The 13,406-nt window shown below is 38.3% G+C and overlaps 1 non-coding gene across 1 annotated transcript; it reads right to left on the reverse strand.

The window, feature by feature from the left end:
* Positions 1 to 202: 202 nt before the first annotated feature.
* LOC121029013 (U6atac minor spliceosomal RNA) lies at positions 203 to 325 on the reverse strand. The gene has a single exon (XR_005789537.1). It is a non-coding gene; the product is annotated as a U6atac minor spliceosomal RNA (small nuclear RNA).
* Positions 326 to 13,406: the final 13,081 nt, after the last annotated feature.

A 13,406-nucleotide genomic window follows, 5' to 3' on the forward strand; every position in this document is an offset into this window, starting at 1 on the left:
ATCATTCTAAAATTTCATGTTCTTATAGATTATGTGTCTATGTGTATATATGTAAGATAGGACCTGTTTTACCTTTTTCCTGCAACTTTTTTTCACTTTCATTTGTTAGGATCTGTGTATGTAGAAGTCCTAAGTTGTTTTTTTTATTTCCAGTGTAGTTAACATGTAATTAGTTTCAGGTGTGAAACTAATGATTAAAAAAGAAAAACGATGGTTAGATGCCAAGACGTAGGTGGCAGTGCCTTAAGTGTGTGTGCATAGTGTTAAGCCTGAGGGTCTCTTCCGTCCTCGTCGAGGGAAGTGCTGACCTTGTTTCATACAACACCCCAAGTTTTGCTTTTTAATAGGCAGTACAGTCTCCAATGAAGTAGTCTTTCTTAATAGACATTTAGGTTTTTTCTAGTGTTATAATCTGCAATGCATATCTTTGATCATAGTGTTTTTGCATATATATGAATACATCTGTAGGATAGATTTCTAGAAGTGGAATTGTTAGATGAAAGAGTGTGTTTGCATTTGTTATCAAGAGGCACCGACCACTAGCTAGTGTATGTTCTTTGGTAGTAGGTGCTGCGGGGGTACAAAAGGGAAAGGGGTGATCCCTTCTATCCATGAATTTATGGTCTGGTTGGAGAGTTGGGAACAAAACAAGATGGATTCTAGTTAGATGTTGAATTATGTATTACAGGAACCTACATAGGGAAGGTTGGGGCTCGGGGGAAGGAGATGAGGGCAGTTTGGAGCAGGCAGGAAACCTAGGGGTGGAAAGACCTCGGCTGCATCTCTGCAAAAGCACTGGCTTTAATTGAGAGAAGGCTCAGGTAAAAAGAAGAGCAGCGCAGGTGATGTGCCTTCAGTGAAAGCTCCGTGCCTCTTCTGACCTGGTGGTGAGAGAAGGGAAAGAGGTCTGATGAGATCGGAGAGTGCAGGTGGAGACTGGGGTTGAGCGAGGAGGGCAAAACCAGATTGGGGAGGAGAGAGAAATTCAATGCAAGGTGGAAGGTAAGAAAGTGTCTGTATCCTCCCCACTTGGAGCATTCTGTACAATGCTGTCATCCGTGTCACGGTTCGCTGAGCCTATATGGGTTAAAGTCCTTCTCTGGGACTCGAAGACCCTCCAAGTTCTGAATCCTAGTTACTTTTCCAGAATACATTTTTATTTCCCCCCTCTGTGCCCAAGCCAAGTAAACTACCCACTGTTTACTTTTGTGAACATTTGTTCCAGCTTTGATATTCTTGCCTTAGCTCATGCTAAATTTACCCCCTAGAATGTTCTTTTCCAGTCCTTGGAATTAGTCTTAAATTTTATCCATTTGGTGGGTGTGTAGAGGTATCCCTGTGATTTTAATTTAGATTTCCTTTATGTCAGAATGCTAATCTTTCACATGTTTACTGGCCTTTTGCAGATATTTTGTGAAATATTTATGATTCTTGCGTTTTTCTAGTGGGGGGGGGGCTTTTTAAGTTTTATTTACATTTTTATTTTTAAGCATACACCCAACGTAGGGCTCGGACTCATGACCCTGAGATCAAGAGTCTTCATTTTTATGAGCCACCCAGGCACCCTATCCTTCCTTTTTAAAAAAATCAATTTTTAGGGGGTGCCTGGGTGACTCCGTTGGTTCAGTGACTGACGTTGGCTCAGGTCTTGATCTCACTGTTGGCCGGTTCGAGCCCTGCATCAGGTTCTCTGCTCTGCTGTCAGCGCTAAGCCCGCCTCAGATCCTCTATACCCCTCTCTGCCTGACCCTCCCCAGCTTGCATGGGTGCGCAGTCTCAAAAATAAACATTTCAAGAAAATTTAAAAATCAGTTTTGGGAGTTTTTGCTTTTCTAAAAATTGAGGTATAATTTACATAACATGGTATTAGTCTTAGGGGTACAGCTTAATCATTTGATGTATGTGTTCAGTATTGCAAAATGATTACCAAATAGGTAATATATTCTGGATCCAGTTCTTTAAATCTTGAGTTTTCTCATCAATGAAATAGGGAGAATGAGACTTTCCAAGGACGGTGATTGTGAAGATTGAGAATACCTGTAAAGCATTTTAACGCTGTTGTATAGGAAGAATACAAACATTTTTATTTTTTCATTGCCTTCTTAACTTTTTATCTAAAGGTTTTAGATTCATGATGAATAATATTTAACTGGCATGAGCATGCAATTGCTGTTTTAAACTCTCTAAATAGAGGGATGGCTTTTCAAAATACTTTTATAAATAGGGACTTTTCCTTGCTTTGTTCTTCAGTGTCTGTGATCATTTGATTTTTTTTTTTTATTGTGAAGGTTTATATTCAGAGCTCCATATGTTTGAAAGTAAAGTTGATTTATTTTAAACACCTCACAGCGAAAATAACAAGAGTCAAACCATCTTTGAGATAGTTATTTCACATGTGCTTATTTCACAAACGTGAGACACAGCCAATGGAGAGGTTTTTCATTTTTGGCTTAATAAAAATACTGATGTTATTTTTAAATTTTTATTTTTACAACATAGTACATATGCATCATAAAAACTTAGAAGATACAGATAAACAAAAATGAAGTAAAAACGCCATATTCGAGCTTCTCAGAGATTATAACTGTTCCTACCATGTATGTATAAGTGGTGTATGTGTATTTATATCCCTCTAGATATTTGTCGTGTATAATTATACAGTTAGGTATTTTAAACCTAAATGAGAACATACTGTAAGTTGTTTTGTTCAATTCATAACTCCATTTTCCCCATATAAAATTTCATAGTACCCATCCATATTTAAATTGTCCCATTGTTGCAAAATACCTTTTCTAGTTGCTCATTCCAAACTTGGACCGACTGTGCATTCTTCAGTCTTTTTATTTTGAATTTTTTAATGCTTATTTATTTATTTTGAGAGAGAGAAGCAGAGAGAGGGAGAGAGAGAATCCCAAGCAGACTCTGTGCTGATAGCACAGACACCCTGACCCAGGGCTCAATCTCACGAACCGACCTGAGCTGAAACCAAAGGTTGGGTGCTCAACTGACTGAGCAGGTGACCCTCTTTAAATCTAGTTCGGTTGTTTCTCACTTTTCAAATCCCCTTTAATGTTGACTATTGACATTCTAAATAAATCACTTTTATGTCACTCTTAAATGGATCTGATGGAATAAAAAATAAAGCAATTAGATATGAAACATTATTCACTTAAAAATAAACTCTGGTTTTAAAGCCCCATTTTATTTTCTCCACTTAACCTGATCATCATAAATAAATTTTATGCTAGAAAGCCTTCTATCTACTGCTTGGTAATTTGCAAAAAGATTATATACATTTAAATTAAAAAAAAAAAAAAAGATTCCTGTGACCATAATGCTCTCAGGAGTTATTTCTTCTAAACTGAATTACCATGGTTGAGATTTATGCTGAATTTAATTACCATTTTAAGTATTGTCAGTACACACTTGATCAAGTCACTGTAATTGTATTAACAATTTTTATTATAACTAACATTTACATACTACTGTTCTAGTCATAGTTTTAGTGCTTTAACAAGGTGAAGCTTCCAAAGTTTTGGAACTAGAAGACTAAGGTTTGAGTTTTAGTCCTTTACAAGTTACATGACATCGGGCATGTCACTTAATTTCTTAGAGCCTTAGTTTCTTTATATAAAAGAAGAATATATCCGAACATGAAGTTCTTGGGCAAATTAAAGTATAAAAAGCAAGTTTTAAGAAGTAGAACACTACACAAATGTAAAATACTTTCCTGTAGATGAACTTTATTATACTGATAATTACATTTTAGAATTTCTACATTCATTTTTCTAATTCTTAAAGGAGGGACCTACTTATTTTAGTAAATGTGTTCAGACCTGTTAGGCAAGTCTAGCAGAACTATTCTCTTCATTTCTTGAATTCTGTGTTTTTCTTCCATGCTTCTTGAACACTATTATTTACAGATGCATGAAATTATTAATAGTAGACATAGTTTTTGATGCCTCATGGTTAAATGGTAATGAATCCAGGAATATCCTGTTCTGAATAGTATTCATGCCATCTCTTATATTTCTGGAATTTGATTTCCATTGAAAATGGCTGATCAAGCCACAAAAGGTATAATAAAATCTAAGGATGAGTATTAGCATTCTCCAGTTGGACTTGTTCATAATGATAAATGTATCCTGGCCACCTACATCAGTAGCTGTAATTTGCAGGAAACCTTAGTGATGACATTCAGATGTAACAAACATAGCTCTAGACTATGAACTCCCTTCTCTAATCTACTCAGCATATCATAATAATAACCTAGTGGTGGTTTTCAGTCCTTTGCATTTACATTTTGTTTTAAAATTAAAGATTAAAAATGCTTCCATATGTAGTAGTAACACACTTTTTGGTCACCTCTCCCAACTAGTTAAGTACTCTTTTTTGGAAATTTTTGGTTTGGTCTCATCTCTAGGTCTGTACTGTACAGTATATAGTGGTCACTGGCTGCATATAGCTTTTGAGCTCTTGAAATACAGCTAGTGTGAGTGAGGAACTGAATTTTAAGTGTTAAAGCCAAAACTCCACTTGGTTATTGGAAAACTTTATGTGTTTGGAACAATGTGTTAGTGTACTAAGGCTGCATAACAAAGTACCATAGACTGGGTGGCTTAAATGATAGAAATTTATTTTGTCATAATTCTCAGGCTAGAAGTCCAAGATCAAGGGGGTGCCTGGGGGCTCAGTCGGTTGAACGTCTGACTTTGGCTCAGGTCATGATCTCGCGGTTCATGGGTTCGAGCCCCGCATTGGGGTCTGTGCTGACAGCTCAGAGCCTGGAGCCTGCTTCGGATCCTGTGTCTCCCTTTCTTTCTGCCCCTCCCCTGTTCATGCTTTGTCTCTCTCTCTCTCTTTCAAAAATAAAAATAAATAATAAAACATTTAGAAGTCCAAGATCAGTGTTGGCAGCTGTGACTTCTTATGAAGCTTCTCTCCTTGGTTTGCAAATGACTGCCTTTTCACTTGTCACGAATTGCCTCTTGGTCTGTGTGTTACTTGCGTTCCAATCTCCTTTTTTTTTTTTTTTTTTAACATTTATTTATTTTTGAGAGAGAGAGAGACAGAGCACGAGCAGGGGAGGGGCAGAGAGAGAGAGAGAGAGAGGAAGACAGAATCTGAGGCAGCTCCAGGCTCTGATCTGTCAGCACAGAGCCCAACGCGGGGCTCGAACCCACGAACCGTGAGATCATGCATGACCTGAACTGAAGTTGGACGCTCAACTGACTAAGCCACCCAAGCGCCCCCCAATCTCCTGTTCTTATAAAGACACCAGTCCTATTGGATTAGGTCTGCCCATAGGACTTCATTTTTCTTTAATCAGCCTTTTAAAGGCCCTGTCTCCAAATACAGTGACTTTCTGTGGTACGGGTGTAGGACTTCAACAGCAATTCCGGGAGGACATAATGCAGCCCCAAACAAATTAGGTATGCCAATTCACTTATTCAGCTGAGAGGTTTTTTGTTGTTGTTGTCTTGGTCCTTATTTCAGAATTGCCACAATTACTAAATAAGGGAGGTTTTTAGTGTCACTCCAACAGAATATAGCTGGTACATGAATCAAAAAGTCAATTTTTAAAAAAAAAATTTTTTTTTTCAACATTTATTTATTTTTGGGACAGAGAGAGACAGAGCATGAACGGGGGAGGGGCAGAGAGAGAGGGAGACACAGAATCGGAAACAGGCTCCAGGCTCTGAGCCATCAGCCCAGAGCCTGACGCGGGGCTCGAACTCCTGGACCGTGAGATCGTGACCTGGCTGAAGTCGGACGCTTAACCGACTGCGCCACCCAGGCACCCCTCAAAAAGTCAATTTTGATCTTACTTTGTTGCTGTTTTATGCTTCTATTTAAAGTTTTCTCTGTTCATTTAATGTTTTTTGAGTATTTGTTATGGGCCATACTTCAGTAGATGCTGTAGAAGAATAAATTTACAAACCTTACTGTAAAGAGTTCAGCCTGCAGCAGGCCATGCAATACAATAAAAATGTAATTTCACATGTAACTTAAACATTTCCAGTAGCCTTACTGAAAAGCTAGAACAAGTGAACTTAACTTTAATTTTATGTTTAACGTAGTATCTAAAATGTTATTGCAACATGTAATCAGAATAAGCAATTAGTAATGCAGTAGTTGACATTTTTTGTACTAAATCTTCCAACACCAGTGTGTAGTTGATACTTGGAGCACATCCGAATTCAGATGCTAAATTTTCTTGATTAACACTTGATCTGTATTTAACGATAATATATGATCTATATACAGTGATAAGTTGTCATACATTTTATTCATATTGGCAAGGGCCAGCTGATAAACTACTAGTTCTGGAATGACCTTTCAACACCAGGAATAGAATACTCCTTTTCTTAGGAGAAGCCTTTGGAAATGGGTATTGGAGATAGAACTGGGACTAAAACCTTGGTTTTCTGACTGTTTTTTTTCCTGAAATCAGGGTGGCTTTTTTGTTATGTAAATCAAAGCACTAGGCCTGCTTTGAAACTTGGAAAACTTGGCAAGGTTTTTTTTTTTTTTTTTTTTTTTTTGTGGATGGCAAAGAAATCTCTAGCAAAGCTGCTGCTTAAGGATTGTGATATTTTTGTCATCTGGGGCTAGCTAGGACATCTAAGAGACAAAGTGGTGGATTTTCGGGTTTCAGGGCTTAATCCTCTTCATTCTTCTGCTATATTAGAAATCCATCCCGGGTAGTTGGACATTGAATAGGAAATTTACTTCTTTTGACTAGTCACACTTCCCTTGGTGTATAACTCCTAATTGTTGGGATTTTTTCTTTTTAGTCTCTTTTATGTATTTCTAACTTGCTAATAAGATTTACTGCTCTAACTTCACTTTGCATGTTTGAGGTGGCTTAATTTTTTCCTGTACTTTCATTGATTTTCATATTTGTTTCTGTCGTTCTTGTAATTAGTGTCATTATATTTGATGACAAACATGTTTGGCTTGTCCTCATTGCTAACGGCCAAATTGTTTCTTTTGCCTTAAGTAATATCTCATTAACTTTATAAGCCAGCTTTTCCACATCATCTAGAGAGTCAATTTCCTGTGTTTTACTGGTGTTAAGCCTCTGTGGCATCGTCTTTCCATATTAGCATTTTAATAGCTATATGCTTTTAGAAACTAAGGCTTCTGAAGTGAGTTTAAAAATAATCTTAATTCTTAAAAAAAAAATCTTGTCAATTGATACTTGGTAGCATTATCAGAAATAATGGCATTCTTTTAGGTGAAACCATTGAAAATACCGAGTGAAGTTGCGAGGGCAGTTTTAATATTCACGATGCTAAAACTTTATGGATTGATCACCCCCAAAAAGCCCAGGAAACAAAAAACCGGTGGGTTTTGATACGTCAACACCAGATGTCTTTTGAGGTTTTCTAGGAAAATGAGGTGTGTTTCTGCATTAGCGTCCCATCAAATGAATTTTATTATCTTTTTTCTTGGTTAAATCCATCAGAAAGAGTTCTTCTTTGTAGGTAGCAAACAGATGCTTAAACAAATGGATTTCATTCTGAGAGTATTCCTATATCTTTATCACACCATCGTCTTTGAAGGTATTCATTTATCACAGCGGGATAATTTCCTTTGTTATGACTTCCAGAGAATTTAAGCTTTTGATTTACTTTTAGGTCCTGTGTAGGGTTGTGGCTTCCCACCCAACTGCTACTTTCGTTGAGGCAACTTTATTTTTTATATTCAAAGTAGGAAAACTGATGTTGGAATTCCTAATCTAGTAAAGATGTTGTGAGTAGTGAATCCTATGTGCAGAGGGCAGGAGGGCAACCTCAGAAATCCCAGTGTTTTCAGGGCAGAGTATCGTCTTTCTTCATGTTCCTCTAACAGCGTTTGGGCTTTTTTTGCTTGAACACATTCAGGCAACTCTATTTCGGAAGACACATACCATTGTTGGGCAACTGATTCTTAAAAACGTGTATTTAAAATAAGCTGAAATAGGGGCGCCTGGGTGGCGCAGTCGGTTAAGCGTCCGACTTCAGCCAGGTCACGATCTCGCGGTCCGGGAGTTCGAGCCCCGCGTCAGGCTCTGGGCTGATGGCTCAGAGCCTGGAGCCTGTTTCCGATTCTGTGTCTCCCTCTCTCTCTGCCCCTCCCCCGTTCATGCTCTGTCTCTCTCTGTCCCAAAATAAATCAACGTTGAAAAAAAAAAAATAAAATAAAATAAGCTGAAATAGACCTTTCATTCTTTTTTTCTAACGACAATCGTATGGGAGACTTTTTTTTTTTTTTGATTTCTAGTTAGTTGTCTTCAAATGTTGAAAAACCTTAACTAGATTCTTGTTTTCTCTTCTTCCAGGCTAAATACTGTAGTCATTTGTGCAACAGTTACTTGAGTGCCTGCCGTGTACCGGGAGCTCTTCTAGGCACTGGATGACATTCAAGCAATTTCCTTTAGTTTCATACTTTCCAGATCCACTAGCCTAGTATGGGTATCAGTAATCTACTCCCAGAAAATCAGATGATCTTGTCAAGAATGCTTACTGGGAACGTATTTTCCTTTATTTTATTTTACTTTGTTTCTTTTTTTTTTTTTTTTTAAACTTCTTTAGTGGTAGATATACAACAAAATCGAGAGGAAGGTGTCTAGATTTCCCACATGCCCTCTGCACACGCATAGCCTCCTCCATTATCAACATCCACCAACCAGAGTTGTACATTTGTTAAAATTGATGACCCTACATTGACACTACATAACCATCCAAAGTTCATAGTTTACTGGTGTTCTACATTCTATGGATTTGGACAGATGTATAATAAAACATATCCATCCTTAAAGTGTTGTACAGAGTATTTTCACTGTCCTAAAAATCGTCTGTGGTCGGCCTAGTTTTCTTTTTTTTTAATTTTTTTTTTTTAACGTTTTTATTTATTTTTGGGACAGAGAGAGACAGAGCATGAACGAGGGAGGTGCAGAGAGAGAGGGAGACACAGAATCGGAAACAGGCTCCAGGCTCCGAGCCATCAGCCCAGAGCCTGACGCGGGGCTCGAACTCCCGGACCGCGAGATCGTGACCTGGCTGAAGTCGGATGCTTAACCGACTGCGCCACCCAGGCGCCCCTGGCCTAGTTTTCTAAATCCCTTCACCCCCAGTAACCACTTACTTTTTTATTTTCTTCATAGTTTTGCCTTTTCCAGCATATCATACTATCATACAGTATGTAGCGTTTTCAGATGGGCTTCTTTAACTTATTATGCATTTAAGGATTCTCTGTTTTGTCACGGCTTGATATTGCATTCCTTGTTGTAGCACTGAATAACAATTCCATTGTCTGGATGTAGGATGGTTTGTTTATACATTTACCTACTGAAGAACTTCTTGGTTGCTTCCAAGGTTTGGCATTTGTGAATAAAGCTATTGTAAACATCCGTGTGCAGCCTTCTGTGTGGACCTAAGAGGTAGTATCCAGGAGCACGATTGCCAGATCTATGTGGTAAGAGTATGTTTAGTTTTGTAAGACACCACCCACCTGTCTTCTAAAGTGGCTGTACTGTTTGGCATCCCCCCCAGCAATGTGAGACTTCCTGTTCCTCCACATCCTCATCAGCATTTGGTGGTGTCCATGTTTGAGATTTTGGCCATCCTGGTAGGTTCGTGATAGGTTTGTAATAGTATCTGTGATCATGTTGTTTTAATTTGCATTTTCCTGATGACTTAACGACGTGGAGCATCTTTTCATATACTCATTTGCTGTCTGTCTTCTCTCCCTAGGTGAGGTGTTAAGGTCTCTGGCTTATTTTATAATTGGGTGGTTTGTTTTCTTGAGTTTTAACTATTTCTTGTATATTTGAAGAACAATCCTTTATCAGATGTGTCCTTTGCAAATATTTTCTTCCAGTCTGTGACTTCTTTTCTCATTTTATTGACACTGTCTTTTTCCAGAGCTTTTTCCAGAGTTTTTAATGTTAATGAAGACCAGTTTACCGATTATTTCTTCCATGGATTGTACCTTTGGTGTTGTATTTAAGAAGGCATCACCAGACCCAAGGGCTTCCAAGTTTACTCCTATGTTATCTTGTAAGAATTTTACAATTTTGAGTTGATTTTGGTGAAGGTGTGAGATCTGTGTCTGAATTACTTTTTTGCCTGTGGATGTCCAGTCCTAGCACTGTTTGCTGAAGGGACCATCTTTGCTCCATTTTATTGCTTTTGCTCCTGTGTCAAAAGATCAGTTGGCTGTATTTATGAGAGTCTATTTCTGGGCTCTCGTACTATTCCACTGATGTATCTGTCTAATCTTTTGCCAGTACCACACTGGGGAAGCTCCAAGTTTCTCACCATTAAGTATGATGTCTGCTGTAAGTACTTTGTAGGTAGTCTATCAAGTTGAGAAAGTTCCCCTCTATTTCTAGTTTTATGATGAATGGGTGTTGGATTTTTTTCATATGTTTTTTTCTGCCCATAATCATATGACATGTTAATTTTCTTTAGTCACTGATGTGATGGACTGCATTTTGATTTTCGGATGTTGACTGAACCTGAAATCTAACTTTGTTGTCAGGCATAATTCTCTTTTTACTGTTCTTGGATTCATTCTGCTAATTTTTTTTTTCCCCCTTGAGGAGGGAGAGTGTGCCTACAGGAGCAGAAGTTGGGAGTTGGGGAGGGGCAGAGGAAGAGGGAGAGAGAATCTTAAGTAGGCTCCATGCCCAGCGCAGGGCCCGGTCTGGGGCTTGATGTCACAACTGAGATCATGACCTGAGCCGAAATCAAGAGTCAGATGCTCAATTGACTGAGCTACCCAGGCTATGTTCATGAAAGATACAGGTCTGTAATTTTTTTATAATGATTTTGTCTGGCTTTGGCATTAGGGTAATGCTGGCCTCCTAAAATAAGTTAGGAAACATTCCCTCAGCTTTTATCCTCTGAAAGATATTGTGTGGAATTAGCATAATTCCTTCGTATATATTTGGTGGAATTCACCAGAAAATTGTTCTTTCTGTTTTGGAAGGTTATAAATTATTGACTCATTTCTTTAATAGATATAGGCCTATTCAGATAGATAATCCATTTGTTGTGTGAGTTTTGGCAGATTGTGTCTTTCAAGGAATTGATTTATTTTATCTAGATTATCCCATTTTGGGGCATAATGTTATTCATAGTATTCCTTTTTATATCCTTTTAATTTCCATTGGATCTATGGTGATGACCCCTCTTTTTATTTTTGTGTTTCCCATTATTTTCAAATGGTAGTATCTACAGAGTATTGAGAATCCTGAACCAGGAAGTTTTTGAAAAATCATCAGGGAGATAGCAGGTGCTTTAGGATTCCGAAAAACAACAAAAACAGGAAAATGGAGCTCTGCATACCTTTCTTTGCATTTATAAACTGTCCTTCTAAGAACTGCTACCCAAATCGCAGTCTCCCGACCAGCAGCACGATTGGTTTTACCTGGGAGCTGGTAAGAAGTGCAGAGTCTTGGGTCCACATTAGGCTGACAGAATAAGAACTTGTGTTGTAACAAGACCCCTGTATGAGTCTTCTTAAAGTTTGAGAAGTGTGGCCCAAGAAACATCAGATTCCTTTTTAAAATAATTTTTAAAAAGTCTGTGTCACAATTAAGGATGTTTATCATTATCCAACACTTCCTTTAAGCTAATTGCATAGAGCGGTTTTCTTTAGAGCTCTATTCTTTGGAGATGCATAGTGTGATAACGCATCCAGAAGACACACAGGCACACACACATGGCAGAGAGAGCGAGAGAGAGGCACTCCTGACTGTGACACTGCAGTGCCTTTCTCTGCACCGGCAGTATGGGAAGTGCGTGTCCTCTTTGCTGGCAGTCTGGGTGCTTTTCCAAATACCTGCATATGATCTTGATACTCTGTCAATAGAGTTGAGATGGTAACTTGAGGCTTTTGTCATAATAATTTTAATGTTTAATACTTATTTTTTTTTATCTTTATGGAGGAAACATACTCGTGTATGTATTTTTAGCTACATAATATTTTATTCATTGAGCCAGCATCTGTGTGCCTACTGACTAGGATTATGCTAAATTCAAGCAATTGAATTCTATGGCACAAGCCTTCATGGAAGTTACAGCCCAATAGGGCAAGTGGATAAGCAAATCAGATTAGAGTGCAGTGTGGTAAGAGACCTCCTAGGGGGAATGGTGGGTATTAACTGGATCACATAGAAAGGATTTGGGGACTTAGTGAAGGCTTCTGGAAAACATATTTTAAGGTGGGAAATCTACAGAAGTTATTTTACGTTTTTAAGTTTTTGTAATTAATGCTGTGAGGTAGGTGTATATCTTAGTGCACATCTGATTGTATGTTGAATGAAAATTTCTGGGAGTGGAGGTACAGAATCAGAGATATGTGGCTCGGGGTGCCTGAGTGGCTCAGTCGGTTGAACGTTCTACTTCGGCTCAGGTCAAGATCTCACAGCTTGTGGGTTTGGGTCCCGCGTCGGGCTCTGTGCTGACAGCTCGGAGCCTGGAACCTGCTTCAGATTCTGTCTTCCTCTCTCTCTGCCCATCCCTCACTAGTACTCTGTCTCTCTCTTTCTCAAAATAAATGCAAACATACAAAAATTTTTTTTCAAAGATAAGAGCCTCTGCAGTTTCTAGTACGTGTTACCAGGTGGCTTTTCAGAAATGTTATACCAAGTTACATAGTAGCAGTGTATTAAAGTGTCCTCTTCAGTGTACCTTTGCTGGTAATGCCCGCTCTGCAGTTCTTGATGAAAATACCCATTGATTGTAGCTGCCTCTGTATCCCTCCTCCCGCCTGGTGTGATTTTTTGCTCTACTCCTGTTAGAACCAACTGTAACCTAAGATGGAAATACTGTCCATGACTTGTAAATGAGCAAAAGAGATGACTGGGTGTTTTTTCAGGGAAGTGCTTTGTAGTGGATCCTCCAGTGATGGTACATGGGATGTAAGCCTTTTACTCCCTTTCTTTCCTTTGAGCTATTGGGCAACTCTGTAGGGGTAGAAGTTAAATAGTGTGCAAATGACTCTTACATAATAGTGCAAAATGTTTTTGTCTAGGAGGGATGCAGATGATTGTTGCTTTAAAGAAAAATAACTCCGATATTTTATTGCTCTATAGCAGAGGGTTATAGATTTTGTGTTTATGGTATTTTTAGTGTCTGTTTTTTTTTTGTTTTTTTTTTTTTGTGGTGCCACCATGCCAAAAGTAAAACATAAGCTCCTTTTATTAAGTTAGTTCCAAACAGCTTAGTAGTGGTTTGTGCACTGTTAGTTCACTGAGGCATTTTGAGTGCCTTGATGCTCAGTTTTCAAAGCCTTTTCCTAATAGATTCACAATCTTTTTGGTTTTATTAGCACATTCATTTTAGTAATCCTGTTTGCCTTTATTCGAATTTTTACTGATCCCCTCATTAATTAACGAAATGAATAATAGC

The sequence above is a fragment of the Herpailurus yagouaroundi genome, unplaced genomic scaffold (genome assembly GCF_014898765.1).
Source record: "Herpailurus yagouaroundi ecotype Mexico unplaced genomic scaffold, PumYag 100, whole genome shotgun sequence".
Taxonomy (NCBI): Eukaryota; Metazoa; Chordata; class Mammalia; order Carnivora; family Felidae; genus Herpailurus; species Herpailurus yagouaroundi.